At 36.3% G+C, this 19,960-nt stretch overlaps 1 protein-coding gene across 5 annotated transcripts in view; it reads right to left on the bottom strand.

Annotated features, from left to right (window-relative positions):
• The window catches only part of LOC128312907 (collagen alpha-1(IX) chain-like), a 228,472-nt gene that overhangs the window by 39,737 nt on the left and 168,775 nt on the right, over positions 1–19,960 (bottom strand). For all 5 annotated transcript variants that reach the window (XR_008292834.1, XR_008292852.1, XR_008292851.1 and 2 more), the window contains one exon: positions 3,533–3,695. The gene's annotated coding sequence lies outside the window, so the exon portion shown is untranslated. The remainder of the gene's footprint in view (positions 1–3,532; positions 3,696–19,960) is intronic.

Genomic DNA, 19,960 nt, shown 5'->3' with positions numbered 1-19,960 from the left:
AAGGCAGTTGGATATACCTGGCTCTAGAGCTCAAGAGAAAGACCTCATCCAAGCTTTCTGACGTCCCTCTTCCTATGTCTCCAGGTGAGGGAAAAGATTAGCCACAAAATCTAGGTACTAAGGAATGACTGTAATGGAAAAATGAGACATGCACGCTGCCTGCTACGTAATTCAGAGGGACTTAGAGACAAGAAATCCAGCAAATAGTTTCCTAAATATTTCTCCACATTATAGTAGGTAGCTCATCAGTTTAAGACTTCTACTCAAACATGGAAAATTGTGTTTATCTCTGCTCTCAATGGAAATAATATTAAAATATAAATACTGTTTTTTAAAAAAAAGTATAAATCCTAACGACAAAGAGAAAATGAGTGGGAATGAAAGTGAAAAAATGTCAACAAATGTTAACATGCAGAAAGGAAATAGTGGGGTGGCAGCTAACCTAGTGGGTAAAAGGAAATTGAAACCTAGGCCTTTACAGCTGGAGCCAATACTAAAAAGCAAGTTTTCCCCTACAGATTACTGGAGATTTGGAACTTGAGACACTAGGCATATTGACTGGCCATAGTGAGGGATGGAGCTGGAAATTAGTTGAAAAAAATCTGTATATGGAATAATCAGACATCCTTCTTCCTATTCCCTCAACCTCGTCCTGCACAGCCAAGTTAATGGCTCTTTGTAACTTTTCCAGAAAACCAGATGTTTAGTCTCTGAGAAACTGATCCTTAGGGACTCTGGAATGGAGGGACCAAGAACAATAGAATATGATAGTGCTGAAGTGAAAAAGGAGGATGAAGTGAAAACATACATTTCCAAATAGTAATTTCTTATAAACTTTCCAGCATTATTTCATTTTGAAGTAACATAGAGGTAATAATTCAATAAAAATTTAAATTTGCCTAATAAGAGACTACCAAATCATTCAGGAATCCTTCCTCTGGTAATGTTTTGTCTTATTTTTATTTATTTATTTGCTTATTTTTGAGAGAGAGAGAGAGAGAGAGAGACCAAGCACATGAGTATGAGCAGGGGAGGGCTGAGAGAGAAGGGGAGAGAGAATCCCAAGCAGGCTCCATGCCCACTGTGAGCCTGGAAGGGCTCAATCTCACTACCATGAGATCATGTCCTGAGCTGAAACCAAGAGTCAGATGCTTAACCGAATGAGCCACCCAGGTGCCCCAAGGTAATATTTTACGTATTTATTTTTTTATGAAGGAAGAAATAGGCAAAACTATTCAGATCTTGAGACACCAACACACCTTAGGACAATGTTCTTCACTTTGCTTGTGATGTAAGGGAAAGAAAACAGGACATCAACTTTGGAATCAACATCTCTACAACATGGTCTCCTGCCTGATTCTTTTAGGACTAGGAGTATCGGTAATAACAAAAATATCAGCAGAGACTTGAGTCCCTGGAAAATTTGGATGGATCTTCTCAAGTTCCTCATCCCTCCAGTAGAGGATTCTTCCAGTGAAAGGATGTGGGCAGTTCCTTAAATCTGAAGATGTTGGAAGATTAGTACAGAAGAAGAACCCAATCCTGCTCTTCCATAAGGCCTCCAATTATCTGCCCTCAGCTGTTAGAGTCCCTGCTGCATCACCTCTCCTGGGTTCCCTCCTGTAAGACATGGGGAGTGCTCCTGCATTGCCTAGTGATTCCAAAGCCTGCCATACCCCTATTTTCCCAACACTAACTCAGAGACTTGAAGTATGAGAAACACCTCTTTGTCTTTACCCTACTAGCTGGAATCTCTGGGTGGAACCTACTAACCTATCCAAATCCAATTGTTTCACCCCATTGTTTCTCCTCTCCTAACCCAAATCAGCAACCCTGCAACAGTGAAATTCTTCTCTAGTATCATGAGACAGAGTTGAACATCTGCTGCTGGTTCTGTGACCCTGAACGATTCAACCACTGTTCTTATACCTTCCTGCTCGACTTCAGAGACTTGAAAGAAAACCCTCATTTTTCACAATGGAGAATTCTAACTCCTGTCCTTGGATGAAGTCTTCTTTTCTTTTTGTTTAAATGCTTTTTTGTTTGTTTGTTTTCTTTTTAATCACTTCCCAATTGTTTCTTCATCTCTCCACTTAGATTTTTCTTTGGTCCCATTGTTTTCCTTTACCTCAACTGATCCTAGTGACAGTTCATTTTAGCTTCTTCCTTCTTCCTAATCACATGCTTCTGAAATTATATGTTCATGAAAACACACACACACACACACACACACACACACACACACACACACAGAAGTGCTCATTCCCGGATGGCAGTTTCACTGTTACCATAGAGACATATCAGTTTCCTATCAAGTGAGGGAGATGAATCATGACTCATGAATATTTATTTCATTTTATATTTGATTATTCCATTTTTAACATCTGCAGCAAAAATGGATATTTTGTTTTCAATATCTTTTCAGTTCAACTTTTTTTCCTTTAAAGATAGCACTTTATTCTCACTCAAAAAAAAAAAATGCAGTGAAACTGTCTAATGCTATTTGGGCCATTATCATATGAGTTAGTTTCTAAATAAGTTGATAAAGGTTTAATGTGTATAAATTTTGATGTACCACAGAGTATTGTTTTACATTGTATATTTGTTAACCAATATGCTCACCTGCAGAATTATACAGTATTATTAAGGGCTCTTCTAATTAATCACAAGTGTGTGTGCCTGTTGCTTATATAATGTAATTCCTGTGACTTATGTTGATGAAGAATCTTAGAAAATATCACTAAATCAGAGTATTTGAGTAACATTCACCCAGTCTTGAGGGGATTCAGTTTATACATTCCTTTGCATTTCTGGATCATTTTTCAGTTTTCCAAGCACTTTCACATATGTGACAGGATATGAGCATTCAACCTGATTTATTATAGAAACGACTGTTTTGCTCATCTTTCTTTTCTTCCATGCACTTACTTCTCCACACTTCCTAAGAGTGTTTGAAGTTTGAGATTTCCTTGACTTCAAAGAAACGAGACTAGTTTTTTGTTTGATACTAATTCTAACTCTGAGTTTAATGGACTATCAAAGTCTTTATGAAAGTAAATGAAAATAGGGGGTGTTGGTCAGGAGGAGGATTCATGTGATAAAATAGAGAGTCTAGTGAAGGAATTAGAGAGGAGGAACAGGTTACTTTGATGATCAGATGGGACTCTGGGAACCTGAGGAGAAAGAAATGCCTTGGCTCAAGGAAAAACAGTGAATAAACTCAGCTAAGGACCACAGTAAAGGTACTATTGAAGTGTAGACAGATTTATCAACTGACCATCAGGAAGGATAACTTTATAAGATACTTAGAACATCTCCAAACCCATATCCCAGAACATCCATAAACCCAAAGAGGGGTCCCTAGGACAAGCGGAAGAATGGTAGTGTGGAAATCTGTGGTCAGTACTTTGAGGGCTAACCTCAATAAGCTGCAGTCTTGTGTGCTGGGATGGATGTCCTAGGTTTGAAACACTGTGTTATTTATTATCTCAACGAGCTTCACAAGAGTACAGTTAACTGGGTTGTGCAGGACTTTGATACCCACCTTTCTATAGATGAAGATAAAGTCACATGACAACATGGTTAGAAGCACAGACTTGGAGGTCAAGGAGATTTAGATTCTGAGTCTGACTTTTCCTCAGGAGCTGTGTGTCGAACACATCACATCTTATTTCTATAAGCCTCTCTTTCCCCATCTGAAATAAAATGAATAAATAGGAAAAGCAACTTTATAGGGTTTTTGGCATAATTAAGTGAGCCCATGAAAGTAAAGGTAACCCCGAGGCTGGATCACAATATGACCCAGTAAGTATGAACTATTACTACCATTAGGTAAAACACAAAGAGATCAAGTCATTTGCCCAAGGTACGATAGCTGGGTGATAACAGCATCAGGGATCCTTCCATTAACCCCTATTGTTTTTGAGCCATCAACAGAATATCTGGAAACCGGAAGCATCTCCTGGGAGCTGGAAGTTTCTCCTGGAAACTGGAAGCATCACTGGGGAGCATCCCCTAGGCTCCACCAACCTAACTGATGATAACTAGAGGGGACACTGGATTTCTTTGTTTTTTCACTCAGTCCCAATCAAGCAAGCAGACTTCTCAGTCATTTCTCCTGCTTCTAATCTGTCTTTCATCCGATAGATAGAGTAATGCCTACGAGAACTATAATTTCTTACCCTGGAAGTCAAGGCCCTTTGCTATCTGCCCATAAACATGTTCATCAGAAATTTAGTTAATAATGATGTCACCTGTGCAACAGCTGGACTCCACTAGTCCCTGTACGTTGAGTTCTGCAGATTCATTTCTGCCTCCATGCCTTTGCCGACATCATCTTCTCATGGCTAGGGTCATGTGTCTTTGTTTGCCTGGGACAGTCCCATTTTTTCCTGTTGATCCCAAGTATTTATTAATAGCACCCCTTAAACTCTTAAGAATGTCCTGCATTGGAAAATACATTACATATTCTCTCTATTATGGCCTCTTCAACATGAAAGCCCCTATTTGCTGCTCTCCTTCAACTGGATTCTGCCACTTCTGTATAAGTGAACTCAACTCTACTTCTGCATGGACTTCTCCTGACTATTCTTTATATAATTTTTTCACACTTAGATTTACTTATTGAAGATACATATTGGCTTGAATAACTGAAAAATCTAAGGAGTATAATTTTTTTTCAGGCATAGCCTAATTAACAGTTCCCAATAACTTTGCCAGAAGTTGGTCTCTCTTTGTCTCTTGGTTTTGTGCTACTCTGAGTTGGCATCATTTGTGGGTCTCATGTGCTTGTCAACCAGTTAAAATTTTGTCAAAAATAGAATGCATCTGTTTTTCAATAGTTCAAACAAAAGTCCTAGTCCTTTTGGATCACTTATTTTTCTTGAATAAATCATTATTATGTGATTTTTTTTTTTAATTGGCCAGGTTTGACATATATACCTAGCCCTGGCAAAAGGGGATTGAGGCGACACCTTCAGAAGCACATAGACTCAGAACAAAGAAGAATTTGGTCCCCTAGAATAAAGTTTAGATGCTTATATCAAAATGTAAAAACAGTAGAGAATTCTGGATTGCTGGTAGCAATGAAAACTTCATAATTTTTGGACCTGCTGAGACTCCAAAGCAAATAGATAGCAATATCAAAAACCTTTGGATGAGATAGTTACAAGAAAACCTAGTGACAAGATATCCCTTGTTGAAATACAAGTAGATGGAGACAAGCCATCAAAAGCCATAAGTCTAGCATATTAGTCTTGTACGAGGAACTCAAGGATAAACACAAGGATGTCTGAATGATCTGAGAACCGAAGAACCATAAAATAACCAATAGCTTTGGAATGCAACAAAGCATAATTTGAGAACAAAAGAAACTGAAAACCTTTTCCCATTCTAGTAATGGCTTAGTGCAAGCAAAGTCTGAAGAAACTGAAATAGTATAGCATATGTGAACCAGGCTTTCTTTTGTGGTAGGTCTAGTGGAGAAACTGCTAGGGGTAAAATCAGAAGTATAGGGGAGTCACAGTCTCATATAGCTTAATCTCAGAAATACTACCCCAATACTTTTGCTATATTCTATTCATTGGAAGTAAGTCATTACTCCAGCTTCAAGGGATGGGGATTACAGAAGAGTGTGAATACTTAGACGTGGGTACCATGTCTGGGAGCCATTTTATAAACTGTTAACTACAGAATTCATTCTAAAATGTGACCAGAAAGATTTCATAAATGAACTCAGCATCATCTATGTCTTGTAACATGGATAGGTGTTCATCAGGCAGACTAATATTCAAAGGGCAATCTAGACAGAGACTGCAGATAGCATAGGCAGAGATAAAACTCTTGAAAACATCTCTTCCCTTCTGGAAAAACCAGAACTACAGAGTAGAGAAACCAAGGAGTTTCTGAAATATGAGGCTGGAGAGGTAGGGTGGTGTCAAACTATAGAAGGCCTGATGTATCACATTCTAAGTCTTATGCTTGGATGCAGTGAATTGCCAGTAGTTTCATGAAATTGATTAGCATCCTCAAGTGTATTTTCAGGATGGTCAGCTTAACTCATTTTTCTAGCTTTGCTGCTTCCTTTTCCTATTTGCAAGAACATTTCCAAGAACATGGCCATACTGGAAGCACGTTTGGGTCAGGTTTGGGTCACACCTCCCCTCCAAGTTTGACATATTCCATGTTAAACCAGTCTGTTGTAAACAAAGACAGATTCCCTAATTATAATGGCAAGGTCAAATATGTTTACCTTTCATCAATAAAGAACTATTTCAGACTCAAATCATGAAATGACAACTAGTATCCATTGCATGATTCTTATATGATTCTTCAGAGTAAAATAATACTTGTAAAATATCATTTGCAATAAATAAAGATATTTCTACAATGATTTTTCAAAGGAACAGAAAATAAATCAGAGGAAAAGATTTTTTAGGACCACAGGCTATCTGAGAACAACAGATTGAGAATCCATGATATGTGCCATGTGCTTGGCACAATTGTCAAAGATAGAAACTCTCAATAGCAATTTACAGAGGAATTTCACATGTAACATTCGCTTTATGTCAAGAATCTAAGCCTATGATAATAGAGTTTAATATCTGACATTAATATTTTCTTCCCCAATACTCCCATAGCATTGTGCTTGTGACGGTGTTAAAACACTTATTACAGTCTACCTTATTAGAGTTGTTAATTAATATGCCTGCCTCTCCCACTAGATAATGAGCATTGGAGTAAAGAGATCTTATCTTATTTGACTTTGTATTTCTATCTAAGCTCTATGCTTAACACAGAGAAGGCTCTCAGTGAATGGTGAGAACTTAGAGTGAATTTAAATAGAGACTCTTAAAATATAGATTATAAGAAGGTAATCCAAGGAGAATTACTCTTGTTACCAATATGCTACCACATAATGAAACATTAGTTTTCAAACTTCAGTCAGCCAAACCACCTAAGAGAACAGAAATAAAAATACTCAGTGATTATACATTTTGATGGTGAGGAAATTATCTTCAACAAATTCATTAATTATTCACTAACTTTATGTATTGATAAACTTAAATGCCCTATATCTGGCAGTGATGGAGCATCTACACTTATATTAAAAATATAAGAATCAGGGGCACCCGGATGGCTCAGTTGGTGAAGCGTCCAACTCTTGAGGTTATGATCTCAAGGCTCATGGGATGGAGCCCTGCATCAGGCTCTGCGCTGACGTCACGGAGTCTCCTTGGGATTCTCTCTCTCCCTTCTCTCTCTACCCCTTCCCTGCTCTCCTCTCTCTCTGTCTCTCTCAAAATAAATAAATAAACTTTAAAATTAAAAAAAAAGAATATAAGAATCACATTTCTGACTACAAATGATGAGTATTAATTAACACCTATTATTTGCTGAATGCTATGCTACGTAATTATGATAAATTCTGATACCAACTACGCAGAGTTGGGCCTAACTTTATAGGTTGAGGGGACAGTCTTACACAATACTACCTTTGCTTCAGACACTAGCACAAGTTCAGAGCTCCCCAGATGGCAACAGAGGTCCTCAGAGGTCTGACCAGATGGTTACAAATTCAGGTGTTTCCACTACACTCTCAGGTTCACTAATCTGCTAGAATAACTCATTGAACTGAGGAGAGCACTATGTTTCAAATTACAGTTTCACTGCAGTGAAAGGATAAAAACCAGAATCAGCCAAAGGGAGAGAAGCATAGGGAGAAGTCTGAATCCTAAATGCAAAGCTTCCATTGTCTTCTCTCCTTAGAGTCAGGACACATCACCCTCCAGGCACATCATTGTATGATAACACCAAAAGCACTATACTGTACAATAGAAAAAACAGAGAAGCTCACCCAAACCCAGAATCCAGAGTCTTTGTTGGGGTTTCATTGTGTTGGCATGACTCATGGAATGGTTGGCCATGAGGTTGAATTCAGTCTCCAGCTTCTGTGTCCTCCTTGGGGTGGTCAGGCTAATATCACATGGCTCAAAGCATTAACCCTTTGATCATGGGGTTAGTCTATCTGGTATGACCAGCCCCCATCCCGAGTAATCTCATTAGGTTTAAATATCTAAGGCACCACCAATTTTGTTAGCATAACTTATCATGGTCTACCAGGAATAAGAAATACTCCTAGTACTAGAAAAATTGCAGTTTAGAGCCTACCTCTCTGAAAACAGGAATAAAGGCCAAATTCATTATTACACAGGAGTGATTTTCATGTGTTATTTAATGTAATTCCTCTAATTCATACATCCACCTGTTGAGGCAGGTGGTATTATTCTATACATAAGAAAATCCAAGTTTGGAGAATTTAGACAACTTTTCCAAGGCCATGTAGCTAATGAGTGGCAAAGCTGGGATTTGAAGCTATGTCTTCCTTTTTCCACCTCCTCTCACAAAATGGGCCTAATCTTCAACCTGATTGTGCCTCAAGTTCAATATTTATTAATAACATTGTAACAATTTTCCAGTTCCTATATTACAGTGACATGATCATATTTTCAAGGGAAAAAAGTATTTTATATGCAAGATATATAGCATGCACAGTAATTGTCTTCAAAGTCAGAGGAGGCAAAGAAATGTTAAAGACAGAAGAAGACTTGGGTTCTAATTCTTGCCAGTTTCTAATTAGACCCTAAATCTGTGACTTTAGTTAAAGCACTTATAATCCCTGGGCATCCGTTTATATCTATGAATGTTCTCCTATATCCCAAGATTATTATGAAATTCACAGAACAGTCATTTTTAAAGCAGTGGTCACTTTTTTCTAATCCTTTATGTTCATTTATTTTTCTGTGACACTTAACACCTTGTAATATTTCATATGATTCAACAATATATGTTCAATAATTAAACCAGACTGCAAATTCTACAAATAGCAGAGAAGCAGTTTTTCAATGATATATCCCAAATTTCTTGATTAGGTTATGGTGAGTAATAGAAACCCAAGTTTCTGAATACTTAAGGACACAGTAGAAACACTGCATAGACAGAACTTTCAGATCAATCATCCCACTAGGGAAAACTAGAAATACTAGAAAGAAAGAAAAAGAACTTTTAATAAATGCATTGTCATAAGGAAGATAAGAAAATACCAAAAAAAAAAAAAAAAATACTGGACCAAGAATCAAAAGACAAGTAAGATCAAAGATGTCACAGATTTTAGGCTCTGTACCCTCAAGGGCATCAGCTGATTGTAGAAGGTGCTGCAGAGTGGCAGGGAAACTGTGGACTACTTTTAACAAACTTGCGGTGCTACAGGCCAAGAATCACCAGCAGGGAGCAGGGAGAAGGCTGGTGGATCTCTGTAGCTTTGGACTGGATCCTCTGAGGCTACCCTTAGAGCATGGGTAAACTGCGAGTAGACAGGTTCTTATAGGAATTGCAGCTCTCTGAATCCTGTCAATCCTGGAGATTTTTAAAGTAGACCGGGGATAGTTAGTGTCCCTGAGGCACTTAGTAAATGCAAACATAAATACTCTCTGGATGAAGATAACATTTACAAACAATTTTGCAAATACAATATTTATTATATAATCAAACATAACCAAATACCCAAGGGAACAAAAGTGCATGAATGAAAAGCAGCGGAAACAGGCAGTAGAAAGAGAAGAACAAAGACTACAACTATTGGATTCTCAGGAATAGAGGTAGAAAAAAAAAAAAGAAGATAGAGAATAGAAAGGGGAGGGCAGAGAGAAAAACAGTAATATAGCCTAAAATACATGTAACCGGAGTCCCAGAAAGAAAGGAGGGGGAAAAAAAGAGAAAAACAGTAGTACGTACTTGAAATAGAACATTCAAAAAAGTTCCTATAAATCCCAAGATCAAAGAAGTCCTATAAATCCCAAGCAGAATGAACGAAAAGAAATCTCCACTTAATTACATAAAAGTATAAATGTTGAAAATATAAGTTAAAAGATCTTAAAAGTAGCTAGGGTTGGGGAAAGAGGGTGATAAAGATATTACCCTCAAAGGAATAATAGTGAAACTTTCAATAAAAACAATAGAGTCCAGAAGGCAATTGAATGATATTTATAAGTGAAAATGGCCAAAAATGCCTTCTCAACCTAGAAATCTATATCCATTAAAAATATTCTTCAGAACGAAAGTGAAATAAAGGCATATGAAGAAAAAACTGAGAAAATATTTCTCTAGTAAACCTATATCAATAGAAATATATTATACTAATGATGAAATGTTACAAACTTCCTCTCTGAGATCAAGAATATACAAAAATGCCTGATCTGACCACCTCCAACAAAGATTAGAAATGAAGGAAATACATCAATATTATTTGTCAATCATATGATTAAATGCAAAGAAAATCCAAAAGATTCTATAAAATTATCAAAATTAATAAGCAGAGATACCAAGATTTCTAGATACAAGGTCAACAATATCAATTACATTTCTATATACCAGTAAAAAATAGTTAGAAAATAAACTTTTTTAAAAGAACCATTTCTAATAGCATCAAAATTATCAAATACCTAGAAATCTAACAAAAATTTCAAAAGATGGGGCACCCGAGTGGCTCACTAATTTAAGCATCCTACTTTGGCTCAGGTCATGATCTCGCGGTCCTGAGTTCCAGTCCCGCGTCGGGCTCTGTGACAGCTCAGAACCTGGAGCCTGCTTCAGATGCTGTGTCTCCCTCTTTCTCTGTCCATCCCTCACTTGTGTGCATGCTCGCTCTCGCTCGCTCTCTCTCTCTCTCTCTCAAAAATAAAAAAAAAAAACATTTAAAAAATGCAAAAGACTTCTATGTAGAAAATTCTAAAATAATAATGGGATATTTAGGGATCTTTTAATTTTAAAGAAGGCCTAAATATATCAAACAATATACTATGTTTGTGAATTTTAAAACTCACAAAGATGTCAAATACCCCCAAATGTGTCAATAGATTTCATGAAATTCCAATCAGAATCTCAGTGTGTGTGCGTGTGCATTAAATAAGAACTATCATGACAATCTTAGAAAGAAGAACAAGGAGAGAAGATTTGTCTTACCAAATATCAGAAACTTTATTATAAGCCTTTAATAAGATAATGTAATATGAGAATAAGAACAGACCAATAGGATAGAGTAAATAGCACACAAACTGACCCCCCATCTCAGACATTTGGTTTACAATAAAGGTGATACTTCAGAGCAGTGGAAAAAATCTTTTCACTGTATGATGCTCGGACAATGGGCTATCAGTACCCAATATAAATGAAACTTTACATCTACCTCACACTGATCACAAAAATTTTTTAAAAATCAATTCCAGGTAGGTTGTAGGTTTATATATGAAAGAAAGAACAATAAAATTTATAGAAGGTAATATAGGAGAATGTCTTCATAATTTGGGGTAAGAAAACGCTTCTTAACCAGAATATAAAAGCATAGCCAGAAAGAGAAGGATGAATAATTTGGACTACATCAAGAGACACTACTAAAAAAGTAAAAAGACAAACTACTGAGTAGAAGAAAATTATTTCAGTACATATGTAACTTATAAAGGTTTGTACTAGAATATATGAAAAAACCTACACATTAATAAGAAAAAAAAGAGAACTCAATTTAAATATTAACCATCATTAATTACTTATTAACCATCAAAAATTAGCTCAACATTTTTAAAAGAGGATATCCAAATGGTCAGTCAGCATATGATAATGCCTTTAATATCATTAGTCACAGAGAAATACAAGTTAAAACCACAGAGAGATAATATGCTATACATGCACCAGAATGGCTAAAATTGAAAAATTGAAATACTAAGTGTAGATCAAGATGGGGAACTTTAGAAAAACTCTCACATTGGTGGGATTATAAATTTGTACAAACACTTTGAAAAACAGTTCAGAATTTTCTTCTGCTAAGGGTCAAGGTACACATATCCCATGATTCAATAATTCCAGTCCTAAGTATACACCCAACAAAAATGACAACACATAAGCATCAGGAGATAGGCTCTGAGAATATTTATAGCAGCATTGTTTGTGATAGTCAAAAAACTGCAAACAATTCAAACATCCATAAACATTAGAATGGATAAACAATGCTATACACACACAAAAAACTTACAACAATGCATATAAACTGCAAAAACACACACAACATGGATGAATCTCACATGATTGAAAAAAGATGCAGACACAAACTCTAACTACTGTAGTAATCCATTTACATAAGTTTAAAACAAACAGGCAAAGCTAAAGTATGGATGAGAAGATTATAAAGAGCTGCTTGGAAAACAATTGTTATTAAAGTCAGGATAGTACACGCTTTGGAGGGAAGGGAGAGACTAGTGATCACAGGGGTACAACATGTGCTTCTCTGTCTTGGCATTGTTCTTTCCTTGCTTAGGCAATAGTTAGATGATGTTTTGTGATAAATCTTTGATCCATACTTTTTTTAATGTTTTTACTAATTTTTGAGAGAGACAGACAGAGCACAAGCGGGGGAGGGGCAGAGAGAGACGGAAACAAAGAATCAGAAGCAGGATCCAGGCTCTGAGCTGTCAGCACAGAGCCCCATGCAGAGCTCGAACTCATGAACGGTGAGGTCATGTCCTGAGCTGAAGTCAGATGCATAACTGACTGAGCCACCCAGGTGCCCCAGATCCATACAGTTTTTATTTTTCCCTTTTCTATATCTATAATTTCCCCATAAAGGAAGGTTTATAAAAATATGAAGAGAAGGGATACTTGCCAACTTCACAGTGGTAACTCCCTCTTTGAAGGGGGCAGGGCAAATAGCACAAGCAAGGGTGTATGAAGAAGATTCAAGTATATCTGTAACATTTTATTTCTTAAGAGGCATCTGAAGAAATAATGTCAAAATGTGAGCAGGTCAAGTCTCTTAAGTCTAATAGATATGGTTCTCTGACCATTTATGTAGGTTTGAAATACTGGAAAATAATTGTTTTTTAAAAGAATTTCACTACTTTTCACTCCATTTTGTCAACTGCAAAAGGGCAATTTTAGACCCATCTAACGGATCAGTTCAATGCATAGTGAGTTTGAAATAAATAATTACTCATTAACTGGTTTGTGATTTATTGCAATTGTTTTCCAATTGAGAAGACAAAATATTTTTTAATTTTTTTTAACATTTATTTATTTTTGAGAGACAGAGAGAGGCAGAGGATGAGCAGGGGAAGGGGGAGAGAGAGAGAGATACAGAATCTGAAGCAGGCTCCAGGCTCTGAGCTGTTTGTAGCACAGAGCCCCGACGCGGGGCTCGAACTCACCAACTGCAAGACCATGACCTGAGCTGAAGTCAGAAGCTCAACCGACTGAGCCACCCAGGCGCCCCGAGAAGACAAAATATTCTTAATTAGCCCTGTATCTATCCAACACTGGTGGCCTTACTTCTCCTCCCAAATAGGATCCAGCCAAGCTGGCCTTGGCACTTTGTTGTTTTCTCTGTCCAAGTTGTTTCTCCTTAGGTTTTTGCAGGGCTGGGGATCTTTGATCAATCAGGTTTGAGTTTAAAGCCTCTTCTTTACAGCGACTTTTCTTTCTTTCTTTCTTTCTTTCTTTCTTTCTTTTTTTTTTTTTTTTTTTTTTTTTTGAGTGTGGTAGCCATCATTCTCTGATTGAATAGTCAATCATTATCATATCCCCTTTTTACTTTCTTTGGACATTAGTCACTGAAGTTACATTTCAATTATTTTTTCACTGGTTTATTGCCTTATTCCCTTCATTAATCCACAAAGCCTAAGAGGTAGAATATCTGTTCATATCATTCACCATCGTGAGTGGCACGTAGAGTAACGCCTAACAAATAGTAGTGTTAAATAAATAACTAGTTGTTGGATAAATGACTTGATTAAGGTAATCAGAATTTTGTTATGCATATCATTTTATTGTCTATTTATCTACAGTTGATCCTTGAACAACATGGAGGTTAGGGGTGCCAACCCTCTGCAAAGTCAAAACTCCACACATAACTTTTGACTCCCTCAAAACTTAACTACTATGTTGACCAGAAGCCTTATTAATAACTTAAATAATCAATGAACACATATTTTGTATATTATATGTAATATATACTATAATCTTATAATCAAGTAAGTTAGAGAAAGAAAATGTTATTAAGAAAAGTCACAAGGAAGAGGGGTGCCTGGTGGCTCAGCCAGTTGAGCTTCCAACTTCGGCTTAGGTCATGATCACACAGTTCATGAGTTTGAGCCCCACGTCAGACTCTGTGCTGACCGCTCAGAGCCTGGAGCCTGCTTTGAATTCTGTGTCTCCCTCTTTCTCTGCCCTTCCCCTGCTCATGCTCTGTGTCTCTCTCAAAAATAAATAAACATTAAAAAAAAAAAAAGAAAATCACAAAGAAGAGAAAATACATTCATAATACCATACTATATTTATTTTTAAAAATCCACATATATTGGGGTGCCTAGGTGGCTCAGTCAATAAGCGTGCGACTTGAGCTCAGGTCAGGATCTCACGGTTTGTGAGTTTGAGCCCTGTATCAGGGTCTGTGCTGACAGTTCAGAGCCTGGATCCTGCTTCAGATTCTGTGTCTTCCTCTCTCTCTGCTCCTCCCCGCTCACACTCTGTGTCTCCCTCAAAAATAAATAAACATTAAAAAAAATTTTTTTTAATCCACATATAAATGGACCCATGTAGTTCAAGCCTGTGTTGTTCAAGAGTCAACTGTATCTATCTATCTATCTATCTATCTATCTATCTATCTATCTATCATCCAACCATTCATCCATCCATCCATCCATCCATCCACATACAGACATACATACATATAATTGAGGAATTAAAGATGAACTTGAGAAATTTGGGAAATTTCTCAGGATAAATGAAATTTACTAACACAGTGCATGCTGCAAACTATTGTCATTTTATATTAACTACAAGCTAAAATTACATTGACTCACATTTCAGATAAGGTTTAAGAGAAACTTTTAAATGCTTTTTAGACTCAGAAAAGAAACAGTTAAAAATAGTACCATTTGGTACCTAGCTAATACATTCTTTGTACTCAAAAAGATAATGGTATCTATTAAAACCAGATTACAAAACATTGCAGAGGAAAACAGAACTTTAGATGGTCAAAGAAAGAAAACACATTTCCTACTGGAGTAAAGTCCTTACAAGTTATTTAAAAAAAAGTGTTATTGGTGGAAATTTTGAGAGAAAAATTCTATTTTACAAAACATCCACCAAGATTGATCATGAAGCAAAAATTTGTTTTGTAATAGTTGTAAATTCTGCATGCTAAAATTGTAGAATTTAGAATAACTCAATAACAAATCTGACTTTATTTTCTTAGACTATTGTAAGAAAATTACCTCAGTGATGAAGAATTCATTTGTAAGAATCAGAAATTTTCTAGGAAGGGAATGCCATTTCACATATTACAAAGCCTATATTTCATCCCTAAGATGACCAGAAAATTGCTGTTTTAAAATAAGGAAGCTACCTAGGCCATTACAGTATTTAACTGAAGCAATAATAGTGATAAAATTAGTAAATTAATTGTTGGTTGATAGGCTAAGTTAAATTCAAAATAGCAATTAGCAATAACCAGGAAACATTTGTCTTGCTTAAATCACATATTTTTAAATATAATGAAGAAATCACTAAGTAAAAAAAACTATAAAATTATAAACATAAAATTCACATAAAATTAATGTATATATAAATGTAAAAACACTATAAAGGCTGTATATAAAATCTTAGCATGGTGCCATAAAATACAAAAAAAAAAAAGATGTTTAAAGGGAAAAAAAATTACAAGGAAGATATATAACTGAGATAGTAAACCACAAGGATATCTTGAAAAAAATAAACATTTTATAAAATGACGAATAATTATCTTTTTAAAATTTTGTGGTCATTTTTTAAAGAACCCCTTTCTAGAGGCAGAAATACATGCTTTCATTTTTCTTTTTGTTTTTCTTTGTGAACCTACAGTTCCTATTGTTAGATTTTTTTTTAAGTTACTTCTTTTCAGGGGGTGAAAGCAGGGACCCCTCTGTTATTATTTAAGGAGGTCCTTTCATATTTGGAGGAAGAAACTAGTTGTTTTCAACTAACAACTGTGATATCAGTTAATATAATGTGATAATAACCAATGTTACCCAATTGTTTTCATTCAAATTAAAAGCTTGTGCAAATGTGATTAGCTGACTAATTGTATTTGGTTACAAGTCAGGCCTCATTTTATTCATTTTATTTATTCACTGCATATAGTGGCCCCATGTAGGTGCTGAGTGATAAGAATAATAAAATAAATAAGACAAGGTCCCTCCTTTCAAAGGAACCAAAATCTACTGGCAGAGTTTGACTTATGAGTAGAAAATTACCATACAATGCAGAAAGATGAAAACTAGTAGAAATACCTTCAAAACAAAATGAAACAAAAAAGTTCCTTGGATTTCACTTAATTTTCCAATTACTGTCATATGTCTTTGGACATTTCCCTATCCCCAAATCTCCTAAATGTTGTCTAAACTTTCTGCCAATTCTTCACCTCCCACTTGGTCCAGAACTCTTATTGCAGCTACCTCTTGCACCCATGTGACTCACATGTCTCCAATCCAATGGGCTTGGTTTCAGCTCTCATCTCACCGCCCTTCAGCAGTATTTCATACCTGGACTTACTCACAGACTTTAATCATTGTTTCCCCAGGTTTTTCTGGCTTTACCCTGTAGATCATTTCTTCTAACTCCTCTGTATTCTCATTCTCTGTCCTTTCTGTAAACGCCTTCTCCTCTCCAATCATTAGCTGTGGGTGTTCCTCGGGACTTTCCCTTAGCCTGGCTTCCTTTAAACTCCACTCTCTTCCTGAGTGATCTCATCCACTACCATGGCATCAATAGCATTAATATTCTAACCACCTTCAAATTTGTATCAACAGCCCAGACCTCAGTTCTGAGAGTTAGATACATTTGTGCAACTTATTTCTAAACACCTCAAAGTTTCTTCCATGGGATATCCATAACTGAAATCACAATGTTTCCTCCAGGAAAATTGTGTCTCCTTCCTTATTTTCTCTTCATAACATTGCACAACATCCATCCAGTTGTTAATGAAAGACACCTGATAGCCACCCTTCTTGCTCTCCCTACACTCCCAACAACTCATATCAAGTCCATCACCAAGTTCTATCTGTTCCAGAATCAAAATATCTACTAAGGTAATTTATTTTTCTGCATCACCACTGCCACCACTTTAGTCCAAGCATCCATGATTTCTTTCTTGGACTTCATTAATAACTTTAAACTTATCTCCATACCACAAACTCTTCAATAAATTCCTCTCACTGCATTCAGGGTAATAATTTTTAAAACAGTTCTACCTATATTACTTTGGTGCTTAACCCCCATCAGTGTCTTTCTGTGGCTGCAGAGATATGAAAAGGAACTGGGTTTAGAGATACTTCTGAAGCACAATAAATAGGATTTGACATATGGAATGGAGAAGAGAGAGGAGTCTAAGATGTTTCCCAATTTAGCTTGAGATATGGGGGAATAATATTTTAAAAGATCAAGTTTATAGGGCAAAGAAGAGAATATGGGTTTAATACCAGACCTACCAAACTTAAGAGAACCTATAGAAAATTCAGGTGGGTATCAATATCCATGGAGAAGGTGGGAGCTAGACACAGATTGAGTTGTGGAAGCCATAGACATGAATCCAACAGTCAGGAAATGTTTGTACAGTAAGAAATAAGAACTAAGAATAAAATCTTGAGGAAAACTAACATTTCAGGGGAAAGGGTGACAGAGGACGAAAAGTAAGTAAAGGAGACAGAATAAGGGGGGAAAGGAAACAGGAAAATTATTTAAGTATTCAAATAAGGAAATAATGTATGTTGCATCTTATACACTGAGCTCAGTTCTAAATTGTGTCTTTTGGAAAAAAAAATGAAATGTGGCAGAAAAATGCCTAGTAATTTGGTGTGATCATTCCTTTACTGATTGAACTTTGTGTTCTGAGACCTCAGGTGAACAAGGTTAAGTTAATGTTGCTTCTTATTTTATTATACAATACCATTGACCCATATAAGGCCCTGTCTTAATTACTTATTTTATCACTTTTTAGCCTCCATGCCCACCATTCTAGTAGATAGCCATTCTATTGTGTATAATGCATATCTTTATCTTCTTTGTGTTCTTATAAAACAATCTTTGATTAATGGGAAAATATTTTTAATTAAACAAGTGATATTCCATGATACATTTGGTTCTGATCCTTTTCACAAGCTTGGTATTAGATCCATTCATTGCTATGTGTACTGCTAATTCACTACTCCTATTTGCTGCACGGTAACTCATGAGGTACAACCACCACATTTTAACCTCTCTACATTCCCTATGATGGACACTCAGGTTGCTTCCAATTACTAACAACAACAGCAATGCTGCAATAACATTTCCACTTACATATGTCTCTTTGTGGACTTATGAAATAATTTATTCAGGTTATATATCCATGAGTAGATTGATCAAAAAAAATTTTTAATTGGTCATTTTGATTGGTCAGAATGCACGCATATACTTAATTTGGGTTACTATTAACATCTTGGTCTCTGAATGGTGAGTGCCCCAGTTCACACTACCTCCAACGGGACATAAGAGTTCTTGTATCCTCACATATTGATCAAGAATTGGCACATCAACCTTTGTTAATTACTGCCAGGATAATAGGTGAAGAGTTATATTTTACTTCAGTTTGCATTTCTGACCACTTATGATTTGGGGCGTCTCTTCAGATATTAATTTTTTTAGTTTCCTTTTGTGTAAGTTGCCCATTCATATCTTGTATCCATTTTTTTCTATCTTTTTTTTCTTATTGATTTGAGTGCCTTGGATATTCTCGATATTAGTGCCTTGTCAGTTTTAGACTGTGCGTGGTCTTCCATATCATCATACATCTGATATATCTGCCCATGACATCTCTATTTAGTTTCCTAGAGTTGCTATAACAAAGCACCACAAACTAGATGACTTAAAACAACAGACATTTATTCTCTCACAGTTTTTAGGCTTAGAAGTCTGAACTCAAGGTGCAATCGAGGTCTGAAAGTTCTAAGGGAAGACTTCTTTGCCTCTTCCAGTTCCTGGTGGCACCTGATGTGCCTTGGCTTGTGGCAGCGTCACTCCAATCTCTGCCTTCATCTTCACGTGGTATTCCTGCCTCTGTGTGTGTCTATGCACCTGTGTGCTCACATGGTGCCTTAATCTATTTAGGCTGAGTAAACAGCAGATGCCTATTTCTCACAGTTCTAGAAAAGGCAAGTTCGAGATCAGGGTGTCAGATGACTTCTCCTCTCATGTGTCAAACTTCTCACGGAAACCTCATATGGTAGAAATGGCCAACTATCTTTCTGGAGATTCTTTTATCAAAGTATTAATGCCATTAATGAGGCTCCCCTCATGACCTAAGCACCTCCCAGAGGCCCCGCCTCCTAATTCCATAACATAATTCCACACACACATTTCAACATGACAAATTTTCAGGGATAAAAACATTCAAACCGTAGCATATTCAGACATAGCACAGGAATACAAACACTCAGACCATAACATATGGAACCAGTTATTGGATTTAGGGCCCATCTTAATCCAGCATGATGTCCTCATGACTCAACAAATCACTTCTGCTAAGACTATATTTCCAAATAAGTCACATTCTGTGGTCCTGGGTGGACATGAATTTTGGAGGGACACTATTCAACACCATACAATACCTTTCTTTAAATAAATTTTAAAAATGTTTTAAGATTTTATTTTTACGTAATCTCTACACACAACATGGAGCTTGAACTTACAACCTGGAGATCAAAAGTTGCATTCTCTACTGACTGAGCCAGCCAGGTCCCCCAAATAAATGAAATTTTTGTCTAATGTTCAGCATAGCAATTTAGTTAATAATACTGCACTATATACTTGAGAGTTGCTCAAAGAGTCGATGTTAAATATTCTT

The sequence above is a fragment of the Acinonyx jubatus genome, chromosome F2 (genome assembly GCF_027475565.1).
Source record: "Acinonyx jubatus isolate Ajub_Pintada_27869175 chromosome F2, VMU_Ajub_asm_v1.0, whole genome shotgun sequence".
NCBI classification, from domain to species: domain Eukaryota; kingdom Metazoa; phylum Chordata; class Mammalia; order Carnivora; family Felidae; genus Acinonyx; species Acinonyx jubatus.
This window is presented reverse-complemented; position numbering and strand designations above follow the sequence as displayed.